A 17,580-nucleotide genomic window follows, 5' to 3' on the forward strand; every position below is an offset into this window, starting at 1 on the left:
GCCCACAAGTGGCTGGATGTGAGCCAGTGTGTGTCCAGGAGGGCAAAAAGGCTACTGGCATCCTGCCTTGGATCAGCAGTGGTGTGGCCAGCAGGTCCACGACAGGGACTTGTCCTCCTGTACCCGGCACTGGTGAGGCAGTGCCAGGAATCCTGCCTTTAGCTTTTGGGGCCCTCAGCACAAGACATTGGGGGTGGGAGCAAGTCCAGAGAGGGGCCACAAAGCTGGGGAAGGGTCTGGAGCACAGGATTTATGAGGAATGGCTGAGGGAGCTGTGGGTATTTAGCCTGGAGCAAAGGAGGCTCAGAGGGGCCTTATCACTCTCTAGAGCTGCCTTAGGGGAGGTTGTAGTGAGGTGGGGGCTGGTCTCTTCCTCCAGGGAAGAGGTGACAGGACAAGAGCAAAAGGCCTCAGATTGTGCTGGGGGAGCTTCATTTTGTCTGTGAAGAAAGGGTTTCCACTGAGTGGTTTGTCAAGCCTTGGAACAGGCTGTGCATGGAACACCAGAGTCACCATGCCTGGAAGCCCAGTACACAAAAGCTGTTTGGATGTGGCATTTGGGGACATGTTTACTGATGCACTTGGGAGAGTTAGTTCATGGTTGGACTCCATGGTCTTTGTGGTTATTTCCAACCAAAACAATTCCATGATTCTAAAGCAGTGTTCAGAAGCACACTACTTCAGGAAACTACTTGGGCTTTTGTGCCTCTTGTCCCTTGAACCTGGCCAGCATCTTGGGCATCCTGAGTAAGCAAGAGCTTTGTTCTCCATCCTCTGAACCTGCAGCCAGTTCAGATCAAGCATCCGTGCAGCTGATTTGGACGAGGGAGTTGATCTTCCCAAAAATGGTGTTTTCTGGGCTGCTGTTCTACTGGATGGGGCAGTGATGTGACTGAGCTCAGAGACCACAGTGTGTGGGGTAGTGAGGAACAGGATGTAAGGTGAACAGAGGTCTGGTATTAATCAGTGGGCTGGATAAGGGTCTCTGATTAGGCACCTTGGTCTCCAGGATTTGGATTTGGGTTACTTGTGCCCGCTAATATTGAACTTAAGCCATGGTCAAAAAGTCAGGCTTTAAGGCATAGCTGTCTTTCTGGTATATAATATATGTATTTGGTATATATTTATGGATTTATATATTTTGTGTGCTTCTTGACAGTTTGTAAAAACAGGCTTATGTCCTCATGGAACTCTTGTTTTGTTATGTTTTGTTGTTATCCTGCTAATTGCAACAAGGGCATTTTCTGATGGTTGTTTGTTTTTTTATCAAATAGATTGTTTTTACATCTGCAGTAGGAGTTGGCACATTTAATTGCAACTCTGTTTTGCCTTCATGTCCTTCTCTGTACACATTATTGCCTGGGCTCAGTTTTCCAACACTTACTAATGTTTCACCCTTACATTCCCAATTTCCACAAATGCTGCAGAGATCTTGTATTCTTCAGATGGATAAGACTATTTGTCATAATAATTTTGCTTGTCCTGACTACTGGCTATGACACAAATTAATTTAATCCCTAATTACTCCACTTGATAGCTCTTTAAATTCAGAGGGCTTTGTCTTATTCATTAGGGTGTTGTGGCACCTGAATCTTATAAGGAAATTATTTCTTCTCCAAGGGAATTCTTTCAAAAGGGCAGCAAGTCTCAAATTTTGCATCCATGGAAATAGACATAAGTCTCCAACCGATCAGGGCTTGCTGTATGTAGCAGTGTGGAAGTTCTCCCTATTAATTATCTTCCTTCAGTTTCACCTTATTTGGAGTAATGGAAGGGTTGCAACCATTTATCACAATCTTGTCAAGTTTCCTCCCACTTGGGAGGTTGCAGGCAAAAAAATATATTTTCCCCATTTCCAGTTGTGTTTGCATTATTAATTTGGCACAAAACTAGAATGGTCCCACTATCTGACATGAAGTAAGACTGTTCAAGGTGGAGGGAGTTATTACCTCAGTCGATTGCTTACATCAAGCTTTTATTTTTCCCGATGTCAGGACCTCCAGCTGGGTGGGCCAACTACCTCCTCTGTGCTGTGTTGCTTTCTGCCTTGTTGGAGGTAGAGCTAGCAGGGTAGACAGCCACTTGGGGTTAGTAATCTCTATTGTGATGACAACTGATGAGCTCCACATTGATGAGAGAGAGAGGACAACAGTGCCTTCCATGTATTACAGCATCAGTAAAAACAAAACAGACAGAAGTGAGAAGTGCAGAAAGGGATAGATAATCAATGCTTGCTCATGCCCCTTGTTTCTCTTTGCAGGTCCACAGATGTAAAAGAATGTAAACATCATAATTCTTTTCTTTTTCTGAAGTGAGGCTATAGTCTGTGTCTGTGAAGGAAGGAGCTGTATGCTATCAGCATGAAGCATTGTGGTCAGGGTAAGCTCAGATGCGTAGAATCCTGGGGGAGTACACAGTGCAGTCTCTTTTGATGCCTCTTGAAAATGGGGGTGCTGTGTCCTTCCCCTAGCTCCACTCTGTTGTCTGGCTGCCGTCTTGTAAGGGTCCAGTTGTTCATCAGTAGTCGCATTCTCTACCCTTTTCGTAGGCTTTATGTTGAATCCTTATCTGCTGTAGGAGCAAGTGAACTGATAGCTATCTACAGCTCTTTTCCCTCCACCTTGTGTTTTGTTGTAAGGAACCAAATGAGCAATGAGACCTGACGTAAGATATTTGATTTTTGTAATAGGGATTGTTTGCATTGGAACACCAAAAATTTAATTTAGATGTTAAATATGTATGAATATGCATGTTAAATGTATATGTGCACACACATATATGTGTACATACATATTTCATATATGGCTGTAGCACAGCTTTGTCTTTCTCTCTAAATGCTTTTTGAGAGACAATAGTTGATAATTTTGTGAAAGTTTCTGATGTAATTAGCCCATCAGAATGGCTCACTAATCCACATTTCTATTCCTTATTCAGAACAGTTCCAGTTCTTGCATCCATTCCCTATAGAAATCTCTAGGCTTTAGCTTTAGCATGAAATCTTTAGCCTTAATGACAGCATGTAGGTCTGGCTGAACTCTTCTTCATCTTCCAGAAGACAGACAAACTTATTTTGTGATCAGTCATTGGAAAATCATGCAAACTTGCATCAGAAGGCTGAGTAGTGTTAAAGCAGGCCATATTTTTTTAGACTCCTAAATATGGATATAGGGATGCTTTTCATCTCTGCCAAGTTTTTTGAATATATAATGTACATTCCATGGAATCTATGTGAAACCAGACTTAACAGGTCTGGCAAGGCAGAATTTTCTTGCAAAGTGTTCCTTGTCCTGAGAAGAAGCTGCAAAAGAACCCATAGGAATTGCTTACAGTGTGCAGCAAGTGTTGAAAATCAGGGAACATACTCAAATGTTTGAATGTGAATATAGATGCCTAGGTCTGAAATCTTTAGCCATGGCAGAGTGATCTCAGGAACTTTTACAAGCAGCGCTCTACATCTGTATCATGTTGTGAGCTTTGAACTAAAGACATTTGGCTGTGGTGATTATAATCTTTGACTTGCTTAGCTAAACCATATATGTAAGAAGTCATGTTCCAATTATCTGGAACTACTTCCTCCCCCACCAAATAATTAATCTTTCAGCTAAAGATAAGACAGAAGAAGTTTTAATATTTTTAGAATTAGTTTGGCCAAGCAGAAGTTAAAGTTGTATTAGTTTACAAGTCTAGCTATGAGATTTGTATCACACTTTACAGTGAGAGTAGGTGGAAGGTGCCTTCCACTTAGAGTCATTGTAAAGAACTTTTTTGAGAACATTTTTATGGCAGCCATATGGAAGTTGTGGATAAAAGGCAGAAGAGTAACTCTGGCCATTTGCCTTCTTTCTCCTGCTATGTAGTACAGTCCAATAACTTTTAAATAATTTGCAGCTGCAGATAAAAGGCTGATTTTTTCTGAAAATTAAAGTAATTTTGTATTTTTTTCCAAGAACAAAAAGGAGTCATTAGGATCTCTATAACTGTCGCACTCTACAATAGACAAAGCTCTTTTATGGATCAGATACAGCCTGTATATAGAGCAGGTGTGCTCACAGAATGTGCTTGAAAGAGAACAGGATGCTTAATAGATTTATGCCTAGCTTTGTTACATTTGGATATTCTCTCTTTGTGTTGCCACCAAAGATGCTATTTCAGGCTCCCAGGTTTCTCTAGTACCACTTGAACTGAACACCTTGTGCTTAAACCCCTCTGAGAGCTGACAAACAGGAGAATAGGACCCCCTGTCTATTTCAAATGCTACGTGCAGACAAAAACAAGATACCAGGTCATTTACCCAAACCATGGGTTATACCACTGCCCCACTGCTGGGGCAGGATCCTCTCAGGGAGAGACACAGCTGTGTCCCAAGCTGCTGCTGCTCGAGTCACCTCTCTGGGTGAAGCAGAGCCACTGTTCTTGCTCTGTGCTTGTGTTTTCACAGAGGTGAGCAGCCCAGGCTGGGGAGGAGGATCTCTCTGTGCAGCATCTGTGTGTGTATTGGCTAAGAAAACAGACAAGGATGTAACAGGACAATGTGATAAGGGAGTGTAGGAAACAGACAAGTAGAAGGAAGTAATTTGACAGCACCACGCCACTCCATCAACAGCCTGGATAGATGAGTTTTCTGTAGGCATTGAGACTTGCATATAACCTTGAAAGACTACTGGTAGAGTAATGAGATCCCTCAGAAGTCCTTCCCAGACATGGAAAGCAGCCTATGAGGGAGGCTGGAATCATGACTGACTGGAGAAATAGAGAGCAGGCAGGAGCATGAAATGGGCAATAAATACAAGATCTAGAGGTGAGAATGGCAGTTATGTTTGTGCAGTCATAGCCACAACACATGTTTCTCTCCTGTGATTGTTGGTCACTATTGAGAGTCTGCAATGGCATTGAGACAAATGTGCTTCAGACCTGAAGGAAACTGTCTACTGCAGCAGTTTGGATGTTGGAATTTATAAGGTTATGGTTTCATTAACAAGTTTGGAGTTAAACTCTCTCCCTAGCTTCTCTGGAGTTTCCTATTTTAGTTTATAATTTTGTACAGCAGTAAACAGAGGAGAAGACAGCCCCCAGTTCTGTTGATGGATAAGATCAGATGCTTGCAGTATGGGCAATATTAAAAACAGGGTATAAATTCAAGAGCTCACAATCAATTTGAAAATGCTTTTTTCTTTCTGACATAATTTTAGATATTGCTGCTGATAAAAGACAAGATTATTTCAGTTGCAGCACCAGCTGTACTGTTTAGTTAACATTTCCATATTAGGTGTATCTCCTAGATTAAATTATCTTTTATTTTTTCCTCAGGATATTGTGTTGGCTTTTATATAGGTCTCTCATAACAGTGCAGGAGTTAAAGGCACTCAGAATCTTGTGAAATCCTTTAAAGCTAATTTCAGTTGTTGAAAAAGTAAATTTTGAGTTGTCTGTCTCCTTTTAGAGTTTGTATATCACACAAAGTCAAACTGACCTACATTTTTTTCTCTATTTATCTGAAGGTAAGCCAGGATTATCAGTGCTGAAGAGGAATATAATTGATGTGAACTTAAAAGAAAGGAGTCCTTTCATGCATATTCCCTCTCAGAATTTTAGCAACATAGAGAGTCTTCACTTTCTAGCAATTCAATTTCTTGCAATTGAAGTCATCTGCTTGAGGCTCAGAAACAGAACTATTGCTCATAGAACCATTTTTTCATCTCCTCAGCCTTCTTTGATGTTTGAGAGCAGGACGCAGGGACAAGGATGGACAGATGGATGGAGGAGACAGGTGGGGCTGGGAGCTGGGCAGGGGCAACTGTGGGGGAACTGGTGGTGGGGAGCTGTTAGGCTGAGTGTTAATTGTGAAAGGAGAAGGCCTGCCAACCCACCCTGACTGCTGACCTGAAGGTGACACCAGTTTCTAGCAGTTACTGCATCAGGTCAGGCATAAAGCTCCAATACTGCAAGCTCCATCTATGCTGTAATTCTATATCCTACATATGAATTGGCTACACTTTTAGGTGCCCATATAGCCTCAGTTACAACCCTGAGGTTTGTGTTCAGCAAATTTAATTTTATGATTATTTACCATTTTGTCCACAGGATTTGGCCTCAGACTGTGCACAAGATGGAATTGCTCTGGGGATGAATAAGAGGTGTACAGCAATAGAAGCGTTTGTCTGCCGGAGTCAGATTTCATTTATTTCTGGAGTCTGAAAAAGCTGATTGGTATCTAACAACACTTTATGTGGGGAAAAATGCAGTTGAGTTTTCATCTGGCTTTTAAAAATTTTCATCATGAATTGGTATTAGAATTATGGAGTTTGTTTTGCTTCCATGATGCCTGATGCATAAGCGAATTATGACAAGACCCTACCAATCCTGTGCTGTTAAGGGAAGCCTCCCTTCCCTGGCCTGGCTCACAAGGAGATGGAGAAGGTGTCCTGGGTTGTAAGATAAGCTTGTATTCTATTTGCCATCTGTTGAAGGCAAACCTGTTGGGCAGGTTTTGTTATCTTTTCCAAGAACCGGTTTTGCTCCTAAGAGGTAATGGTTTGTTAGTGGGCCATTGACTGATTCAATGCAGGGCTGGTAACATAACACCATCCTATTGTGAGATGTTCCACCCAGAGGGGGAAGCCAAGCACTCTTTTATTGGATATAAGGGGGTACCTTTTTGGGGACAGGGCAGCCCTTTACTTTGGGGGATTGCCAGAGAAGCAGCTCTCTTCGGCGGCACTCGCAGCGAAGCAGCCGGAGCGCGCTGAGGCGGCGGCAGTGGAGCTCGGAGGCAACCCCAGCGCAGAGGAAGACCGGCCCCAGATCTTCAGAGGAAAACTATACCCTTCTAAAGATCACCACTTCAGCTGCAACTCATCAACCACTGCAAGGGGAGCAATCGTCCCAGCAGGACTGCTACTGGCACCCCGAATCCTCAGGTTCTGGACTTTTTTCACTGGTTTTGTTTGTACCAATTGCATTTGCCTTTTTAAATTGTTATCTAGTTTTCTCCTAGTAAAGAATTGTTACTCCCATTCCCATATCTTTGCCTGAGAGCCTTTTAATTTAAAGATCCTGGTAATTCAGAGGGAGGGGGGGGGTTTGCCTTCTCCATTGCACAGGAGGCTTTGCCCTCTTTCACAGACTCCTGTCTTGTCGAACCAAGACAGAAGGCTAGAGGGGAGGCAGATGGTGGCATGCACAGACAGGAAGGAAAATGGTCTGATTTGGGGTCAGCTGTTGAAGAAGGACTGTTTATGCTTCTGCAGTTTTTCTACATCCTAAATAGTTTTCCTAAAGGGACATTTTCTGTCACAAAATACTTCCCCTGGAAAGCTTCCAGTCAGGGATTCTGATTGACACAGGAGATTCCAAGGCGAAAATGAAATCTGATGGAGAAGATGTAGGTCAGTCCATGTTTCTGTCACAAACCTGTGTTCTTTTTTGTTAAGTCGTTGTACATTAACTTTTCACAGTCATCAAATTGTTATAAATTGTGACACGGCAATTTGAAGTGTCTTAATCCAATAAAGCAATTTTATTGAAAACAGCAAGCGAGTAAGGCAGGCAAAGCACAGCGCTGGGCGGCCGGGGAGTCTCCTGCTCCACCAATGGCACGCAAAAATGTTCTGTCCCAACCTTCCTTTTATCCCCCCCCCTTCTCCTTGCAGGCGTGACTCTCCAGATGTAGTCTGAGTCTGGTCGTTGTGATAGCTTCTAAGTCTCTTCTTTTGAGATACAGCAAGCAGACCAGATATACACACCCAGGACTCTAATCTCAACCTCCTTATCACCTTGTAAGCAAATAAGCATTTCAAAGACACACTAGTACATTCTTATGCAAACCAAGGTAAGCGAGTATATCACAGTGAACAAATTATTTTCCACTTATCTTAATTCCCCCCTTTTTCTTGTTCATCTTTATTTTGTTCACTGAATCTTTGTAACTCTTGGTGACTTAGTATTAGGGTCTCATCTACATTGTGTATGGGTTCATATTTTGCCCTAATGAGCATTAAATGTGCTGCCTCTAATCGTCCCTTTACTATTTTTATTGCCTTATTGAAGATGCATGGCCCAAAGGTCAGTCCCAATATTATCAGTATCAGAGGTCCTGCAAGGGTGGATAACAAGGTAGTTAACCAAGGAGATTGATTGAACCATGATTCATACCAACTTTGCTGTGTCTCTCTTTCCCTCTTTCTCTGCTCTAATCTTCTCCTTAATTCTGCCATGGTGTCTGTAACAACTCCAGTATGATCAGCGTATGCACAGCATTCCTCCTTCAGGGCTACACACAATCCCCCTTGTTGTAATAATAGCAAGTCTAAACCCCTTCTGTTCTGCAACACTACCTCAGATAGGGACCTTAATGATTTTACCAATCCATCGATGGCCTGCTCAATTTTACTCAGATCTTCATCTACTGAAATTCTTAATGCTTTAAATTCCTTTTGTTGATTTACTAGGGATGCCACCCCAGTTCCAGCTCCTATTCCCCCGATGGTAAGGAGAGTTGCAATAGTTAAGGCAGTGAGGGGTTCCCTTTTCATTAGATGGTGTTCTGGCACAGTTTGTTGTTCATATATGTAGTCACTTGTATGGTAGGTAATTCTGGGCATAATCGTTACCTGGATGCAGTAGTCTTGGCTTGGATTAAACAGTTTCAGTGAGATGCACGGTGTGACACCCAGAGTGTTACATACCCACTTAGTGTTAGCTGCTGGCAATAGCCAGTCAGCCGGTTTCTTTCCACCTGTTTCTATTACTCCACAAAGGTATTCTCTTTGTGTTGGGATTTTTCCTATGCATCTCCCTTTCCCTGTTACCTGAGCCAAGGTAAGCCCCGGTGTTGTCTCTTTACCCTTTTTCCACAAACACTGATTTGGATTAGTTCCATTCACTCTTCTGGGCTTTGCAGTGACCCCTATGGCTTCATAAAATGGGGGTCTTAAATTATAGCACAGCCAACAGTCTTCCGTCAGTTTTGGGTTGGTTCTATTTAGGACACCATAACTCGCTTTCATAACCTTCCAGAGTATATTACCCTCCTGGGTTTTTTCCTGTTTGTCTCCTGAAGTGTTTTCATTCTGAATTTTATTCTGGGTCTGATCCCTTTCTTTTGTTTGGTTGGCTAAAACAACCTCCTTTTCTAATAACACTGGGTTTGGCCCTACAGGTTCAGGATCAGGGGGCACAATTTCCTTCTTTATAAATATTAAGCTACCAAAATTGCCAAAATCAGCCGAATATAAACGAACGCCCCAAGTTTTTCCAATTAACCATATACTATCCTCTGGCCTTAATGCAGTAATTTGTATATTCCTGCAAATATTTTCTGGGGGTATATGACCTGTCCAGTAGCCGGGAGGAATACAACTATCTGGCTTCCAGACCACCTTAATGTATGGATCAGGAGTGGGGGGGTCCCATGTACCAGCTATTGTTTCACAACCCCAATATGCACAGTAATATTGTCCAGGACTATTGCAATACCCTTTACCAGGATTCGAAGCAGGACACATATAAAACGATGAAACCCAATGGGAACCCCAACGAGTACCTAAGGATGCCACAGGTAACTGGAAAGTGGGAGCTCCAGCTGTAGTATTGCTCCTTATAACTCGTGAATCCTCCCATGTTCCTAAAGTCCACTTGAAAGGTTCATGAGTTGTTACTTACGCAGTATTACAAGATATACAAAGGAAAATCACAAGCAGTAAGCAAATGGCATGTGGGGTCTGGTTTCTCACACTGCAACAATTATACCCTTGTGACTTCTTTCCCTCTATTAGCTGGTTATCACCAAAATACCCTTGAGCCCAAAAACTATTTCTGCCTTTGTTACTCCCAGTCCCGGGGTAGTTCTGCAAATATTGCTTGCGTATTCCATCCTGAGGGCTCCTTCCTCCACAGCTGTTTATTCCTCTGCCTCACCCGTCGACTCGGGTGCTTCGAGCCACAGGGTGTACCATCTTCTCGGCAGCAAGAGTATTCTTCAGGAGGGGATTTATGCCCTCTGGTGCCTTGCCGCATGCAATAAGAACGCCAATTCTGATCTTTTACCTCTGGTGCGGTACAACTGACCCCTTTTAGGTCTTTCTTACAAAGGCCTTCTATGATCTCTGCCACAAATGGGCTCAGCTCGTTTGTATGGTAGCAGTAATAGTCTGGGTGAATGCCCTTTGAGAAAATTTCCCACCACTCTTTAGATTCCAATCGGATTTCCCCTCTAGTCACTTTACAGGTCAGTACCCAAGCTGTAATCTCTCTTTGTATGTTCCAACAGGAATTGCAAGTTCCTCGTGGAGGATACCCTCTGTTGCAATGTGACCACCACCGTTCCCCACACACCTTACAGATATAGCATACAAAAGGATAGCAATTACAATTTTGATTTTTACACTTTACTCTAACACTTGAATTACTAATTAGTCCACTATCTAAGTAATATAAGTCTGATGTGTATTCAATCTGATAAGAGTCCATTAGTTTCTCTGTAACTTCAATTTCAGGTTCCCGGGAGGACTGGTTACTTGCCACACAGTGTTGTTAACTGGTCCTTTTACTCGACTGGCATGTGTCCATCCTCTTTCTGCAGTCTGAATTGCAGTTTCTGTAGTGTGTAACACAAGATAAGGACCTTCCCATTGTGGGGTTAGTGTAGATTCTTTCCAGGATTTTATTAACACATAGTCTCCTGGGTATATTTTATGTATTTTTAAATCTAAAGGGGGTCTTTGCGTAATGATTCCTTTTTCCCAAAGTTCATTGCGGCGTTTCATTAAGGCAATAATATATGAGGTTATTTTATAGTCCTTCAACTGGGGGTGGTCTCGGGGTTCCTCCAAATCATATGGCATGTGGGGTCCCCTATCAGAATCTATTGTTTTTACTATCCCATATCTAGGGATTATTTCTTCTAATAATATTCTGACCACTGTCTGAGCAGTAGTCCGAGTAGTGGGGTAAGCTTCTACAAAATGGGTGAGATGATCTACTATTACTAACAAATATTTATATCTACCCACTTTAGGCAATTCAGTGAAGTCTATTTTTATTTTGGCAAAAGGCCTGTGAGCTAATTCCCTTCCTCCCATGGGCCTTTCCCTAAGATGTTTTCTGTTTACTTTTTGACAGATCAGACAATCTCCCACTACTCTTTTAACCAAATCATAGATTCCAATACTCATATATTTAGTGGCAAATTGATCTACTAATGCCTGAGTTCCCCAATGAGTCTGGTCATGCAATCTTTGCAAAATTTCTGAGGCCTTGCTTTTAGGTAAAACAGTTCTCCCATCTGGGAGCTTCCATTGCCCTTCAGACCCCTCCTCAATTCCCATCTTTTGTAATTTTTCCTTTTCTTGAGTGGTAAAACTATATATTTGCCATTTTTCTTTGGGGGAGTCCACAGATACAGTGTCGCTCTGCCCCATGTCTCCCCGAGTTCGTAGGGCTGCTTTCTTGGCTTCTTGGTCAGCTAAATTATTTCCCCTGTTTCTAAAGTCCAATCCTCTCTGGTGTCCCCTTAAGTGGACCACAGCAATTTGAGCCGGGCCCCTTAAGGCATTTAAAACTTGGACAATTAGCTCTTGATGAATTAGATCTTTTCCCTGTGAGTTTATAAGTCCCCTTTCTTCCCAAATTTTCCAAATGTGTGCACTATCCCATATGCATATTTAGAGTCTGTGTATATTGTTCCAATTTTTCCTTTTAATAACCTTAAAGCCCTGAGTACTGCATATAATTCACAAGCTTGTGCAGACCAGGAGTTACTTAGTGGTCCGGATTCAATTACCTTTAAATCTTTTTATGGATTTGCAACTACTGGAAACCGGGCCAAAGTCCTCTTATTTATTTCTCTTAAATCGTGCACCAATCTGTAGGACCCATCTGACTTCTTTACAGGCAGGATGGGAGTATTGAAGGGAGACATACAGGGCTCTAAAAGCCCTTTTTCCAATAACCTATCTATTTCAGGTTTTAGTCCTAATTTTCCCTCCCTAGGGATAGGGTATTGTTTTATTCTTACGGGTTTGCCAGAATCACTCATTTCCACTGAGAAAGGCTTAATCTGCAATTTCCCCACCGTTTCTGGGGTATACCACACCTCAGGATTAATTTTCTTTTCATCCTCCACCCTTAAAGGGCAGAGCTTTATCTGTAATTCTTTATTTACAACTTCTAAATTAATACCCAATTCTATTATCAGATCTCTCCCTAATAAATTGTAATCTGCTTCAGGTACCAGTAGTAAAGAACCTATACCACATTTGGAATCAGTTTCTACCATCACATCCTTGATAACAGATACCTCAAAGGGCTCTCCTTTTGCCCCAATTACATGTACAGTGTCAGATGACTTTTTACATCCAAGCGGCAAGGCTTGCACCGTGGATCTTTCAGCCCCGGTATCCACTAAAAATTCCATCTCTTGTTGTTGGGGTCCCACTTTAAGCTTTACCAAGGGCTCCTTATGATGTTTCTTCCCCAACAAATAGAGCCCTTGACACCCCTAATCTTCCTTAAAGGCCTTCTCATCCGCTATCCGTTGTCTGCATCCCCTCTTCATATGTCCCTTCTTTCCATAGTAGAAGCAGACAATTTCACAACCTCTTCCTTTTCCTTCCCTAGAAATATAACTCTGCTCCCGATTCTCCCTTTGTTCTACATTCCTTGCATGGGAATTAGGGTTAGGCCCTTCCCGCACACTTCCATACAATAATGTATCATTTTAACTTTGTCTTTCCCTTTTCTAGATGGGAAAGCATCCCAATTAATTATCATTAAACCCAAGGGGCTATCCCTGGGAATCTGGGGAAGCTTAGCATGGGTCCCCTCTCCCATGGGACCAGAGGGCTTGCTTTTCCTCTGTCCCATCTTCCGGAGTGCACTCAATTTCTCACACACGTGCTCCCCTGGTTCGTGGCCCAGCCCCTCGCGGGGAATGGAAAACACACTAATACAGAGTCCGCACTCACTTGGTCTCCACGAGACCTCTCACACACAGCACTCCGGGAAAACCACCCCAAACCGAGCGGGAAACCGGCCTATACTCATGCGTCCTGCGTCTTCGCTGGTTCTTCGTGCACAAAGATTACAGGGGTAACCGGTTCTCCTTTGCCCGTTACTCAATTTAGGTTCGTCGGTGGAGAGTGATCAGAAAGCCTGGGGCAGCCGGGCCGCCATAAGGGCGGGGCGCCTCCCGATCGTCCCGTAGCGACTGATCTACTTCTCCATCCGAGTCACGGCACCAAATTGTTATAAATTGTGACACGGCAATTTGAAGTGTCTTAATCCAATAAAGCAATTTTATTGAAAACAGCAAGCGAGTAAGGCAGGCAAAGCACAGTGCTGGGCGGCCGGGGAGTCTCCTGCTCCACCAACGGCGCGCAAAAATGTTCTGTCCCAACCTTCCTTTTATCCCCCCTCTTCTCCTTGCAGGCGTGACTCTCCAGATGTAGTCTGAGTCTGGTCGTTGTGATAGCTTCTAAGTCTCTTCTTTTGAGATGCAGCAAGCAGACCAGATATACACACCCAGGACTCTAATCTCAACCTCCTTATCACCTTGTAAGCAAATAAGCATTTCAAAGACACACTAGTACATTCTTATGCAAACCAAGGTAAGCGAGTATATCACAGTGAACAAATTATTTTCCACTTATCTTAATATCTTCCCTCTTTTCCAGACAGCTGCATTGAGGCCATTTGTAAAGGCAACATGTGTTTAAAGATGTAGAAAACACCACCTAAATTCAGTTTAAAACACACTAGAGATCTAGAAGTCTTGATGACAAGTTTTTCAAATTGGGTTTTTACAAAAACAAGCCCTTTGTTAATCTGAGATTATCAATATTTATTCATATGAAAGCTGTTGTGGAAATAAATTCATTAATAAACTTGATAATTTAAAATTACTATCACAGAAAAAGTCATAATGGCTAATAACAAGTAGAACTTTGAGAACAGACTGAGAAAGCTGTGCAGGCATTGATGAAAAAACAGCATAACTACTCATACTTTAAATCAGCGCTATGGGTAGATTGGGGCAAGGGAGGAAAAGTGTTTGTTCTATTGTGCAGAAAGGGAATGCATGGAGGACCTTTTCAGGGCTTTGCAACTTTAATAATGCTTTTTAATGTGGGACATAGGAAAATTATAGTTGGTAATTAGATCTCCCCTACTACAATAAAAGACAGTCTAGTGTTTATTTTAGATGTTACAATTTTGAAGGACCTGCAAACCTGTAGGACCACTCAACTGCTTGTATTAAAATATATATTGTATCTCTCTCATACTGTCTAATTAACCTACTATGGCTGAGTCTGTGACCCTTTTGAATACCCTTATCAATAACTCAGTTGTAAAAGGTCTATTTGGCTGAAGGAGAAAAAATCAGCTTTTTGGGTATTTGCATTTTGAACTACCCAGGAAGGATTAGGTACTAAACACTTTCAAATATACAATCCCAACTCATCATTTAATTACATTATGATAGAAGTTTTAGCTTCTGATTTCCTCAGCCTGGCTGGGGATTTTGTAAGGCATGGATTTTCCTTGAAGTCTTAACTGAAAAAGAAGTTTCAATTGCTAGTTGCATAATCTTTTAAAAAACACACCTCAGATTCATATGTACAAAAATTAATTTCCCAGAGAAGGATTTGGATATACTCCAGTTTGTCAAACAATTTAAAATGTGCTGTTCTCTTATTATCTGGTCAGAGAGAATGAGCTGCTTGCAACTAGTCAAAAGCTAAGAAAGCATTTTTCAGGTATTTCACAGATCATCCAAGCAGAGAATGATTCTTAAAAGATTCTCAATATCTGCCCCAAAAGTCCATGTACTGTATGCTAAGAGAGGTGAACTTAATGAACTACTGTATCAATAAAAAAATTGGTCAAAACATTACCTTAAAAATTGTAACAATTCAAAGCTTACCCTAGAACTTCTATTTAGTTGTATGATATTTCTTTCTGGCTTTTATCTATCTGTATATTTTCCAGTGCTTTTTTACAAAAATAAAGTTAATATTTTCAAGCAGTAGGACAAATGCTATAATTTTATCCTGCTATTTTTTGTGGTTTTTTTGGTGGCAGTTGCTGCATGTTGAACAAATGCAGGTAAGAAGCCCATAGAGATGCATGAGCATGTCTATGGTTTTAGAGGACGGGAAGAAGTCTGAATTAAGAACTCTGGAGAATGTTTTTCTAATATGTAAATTGCAAGATCTGATTGTGGTATGACCCTTTCAGCTGGTGTTTGTAATCCACCATCTCAACAGAAACAGGTTCAAAACTCAAGAAACATAAATGACCACGCCAGTATCAGATACCAGTGCAGGTGACAACTATTATAACATTCATAGTGTTCTGTAAAGTGCTCAACAAAATGGTGCTGCATCAAAATCCAAGCAGATCTGTGCCAATAATGGTTATCAACAGTCTTCTTACTAAGGTCCTGTGATGGTTCACTGTAGTGTCAGTGGAGCAAATGAATGCACTTGAGGCAACAGCATGTAAAGATCACTTGTGACCCAGAGACTGGCAATGAAAGACGTGTGACTCTAATCACAGTTTAACCCTCTAACCTCACTCTGTACCTACGAGCTACAAGCTCATAAAAGCACCCTCCTTAACTATGCTCAACATTTCTGTTGCAGCTGTCCATCTCTACCTCTGGCCCTTGGCAGCTCCTCTTTTTTCCTTGGAGACACTTCCTCACTGGAAGGGGTTGGTGGTTTATCTTACGCCTCCATTTAGGACAGAGGTGACCATGCAACTTACAGCAAGCAACCTGTGATCTCCCCAGAGCCTCAACTGTTGAATGAAGCCTCTTAGTTTGCTTAATTGCACATGTTATGAATGCAAGGCAGTGCAGATTCCTCAGGGGTGAGGCAGAGCACTCAGCAAGTGAAAACTCTGGCTTTATGGGAGCATAGCATTACCACCATGGAGCTCGGGGACACTGGTGCTAATCAGATGGGGACCTGGCAGCAGGGAGCCCTGCTTGGAGTGAGGCTCAAGGGAAGGCAGCAAAGGGGTGGGTGATGAGACTCATGCTGATGAATGAGCCTCACACATGCAGTGTTCTGCTCTGCTTGTTGGTGATTCTGCAGATGAAAATCGGTGCCATGGTCTGAACTCTGTGCCCTGCAGCTGGCCACCCCACAGGGTAATGTGAAGATGGAGTGGGAAATGGGAAGTGAGGTATCCCAGGTTGCTGTGATAAGAAGACAGGTGTGCCTGGGACTCTACATACTCAGGAGGCCAACAGTCCCAGGGGATTGTTGTGAAATCTTCTGGTCTCCATAGCACCTTACAGTCAATTTGTGCCATGCACTGCTCCAATTACTCTGGGATGATCTCATTTTTTCTTGAGGGGAGGTGAATGGCTGGGATATGTTATACAGTGCTTCGATACAGGTGCAATTTTTGCCTAAATGCTGCCTAATCAGACACTCTCTGCCCCCCATCTCCCATGTCAACTAATTTTGCCAGGAGGAAAGGTGGCAGCTGGCTAGCAGAACTCACCTTGTGCATCCATGTTGGCCTCATGAGTTTCTTTTGGGCTCAATGTACCATGTGTGTATGTGTGCCAACAGGTAAATGCTCTGTTTCTTTTCTTTCCAAGATTATGCTCAGGAAATTTCTCAAAAATGCTCAAAGTTTGCTTCTCTTAAAGGAGAATCAAAAGAGATTTTTACCCTTACCTTTTCATGCATTACAACCCTGGCTAATCATCTGCTATGAATTATAATATTTGTGGGCATAAGCAGGCTCTAGGAGTCTGATGTTAAATTTAGAAATGTGGCCATCAATAATAGCAGTAATAGAAGTACATGCCTGCAGTTTGCTACTATGCCTAAAGTAGAAGATAATTATCACTCCTCTTCTTTCAGCCCTGATTACTGCAACTCTTGTACTGGTAGCTGGAGCAATGATTTTCCTTGATATTCTTAACAATAGCTTTCACAGAGCAGATCAAGGATATTAAGCTAGGTTGCCTGTTGACAGGAGATGAAACTTTGCATACACCTAATATGTAAATTCTGATGAATCATTGTGGCCCACATTGTTTATTTTTCACTAGTTTCACTAGTTTATAGCAGAAGTAGGCTGTAGTGTTTATTTTTTTTTTTGTTTTGTTTTGTATTTTCCGGTAGAAAGCTGTAAGAAAAGTAAGATGGATACATCCTTTTAAGAGAAATCTGAGGTAGCTCTTAGTCATGTGAGTTTAGATGGTTGTCTCTTCAGAACAAATAGCCACATCACTGATCCCACTGCATTGCCATTTCATTTTTTGTACCAAGATTTACTATTAGTTATTTAAATGCCCAATTTAAGAAACTTTGTTACATCAGTTGAGCAATATGGGCTTGAACAAGGTGAGACTTTGGTCTTCAAATTACCTTTCTCCTTCTATTTGCATTTTTGATACACTGTTCAGAAACTGTAAATATTGTTGTTTCTTTCTCTAGGGGAAGACAGTTTTTAGTGTAGAGTTTGGTTTTGAAAGTTTTGTTTTATTTAGATAATAAAATATTGATTTTCATCTCTCTGTTCCTATCAGGTGTTCTCTTTCATCAAGATTTACTTGAT

The 17,580-nt window shown here is 41.9% G+C and overlaps 1 long non-coding RNA gene across 1 annotated transcript in view; it reads left to right on the forward strand.

Annotated features, from left to right (window-relative positions):
- LOC146763664 (uncharacterized) overlaps positions 1-7,021 on the forward strand; it is a 33,708-nt gene extending 26,687 nt beyond the window's left edge. The window contains exon 2 of the long non-coding RNA XR_014951663.1: positions 6,082-7,021. This is a non-coding gene — a long non-coding RNA (uncharacterized LOC146763664). The remainder of the gene's footprint in view (positions 1-6,081) is intronic.
- The last annotated feature ends 10,559 nt before the right edge of the window (positions 7,022-17,580 follow it).

This window comes from Lonchura striata, chromosome Z, assembly GCF_050655825.1.
Source record: "Lonchura striata isolate lonStrDom1 chromosome Z, ASM5065582v1, whole genome shotgun sequence".
NCBI classification, from domain to species: domain Eukaryota; kingdom Metazoa; phylum Chordata; class Aves; order Passeriformes; family Estrildidae; genus Lonchura; species Lonchura striata.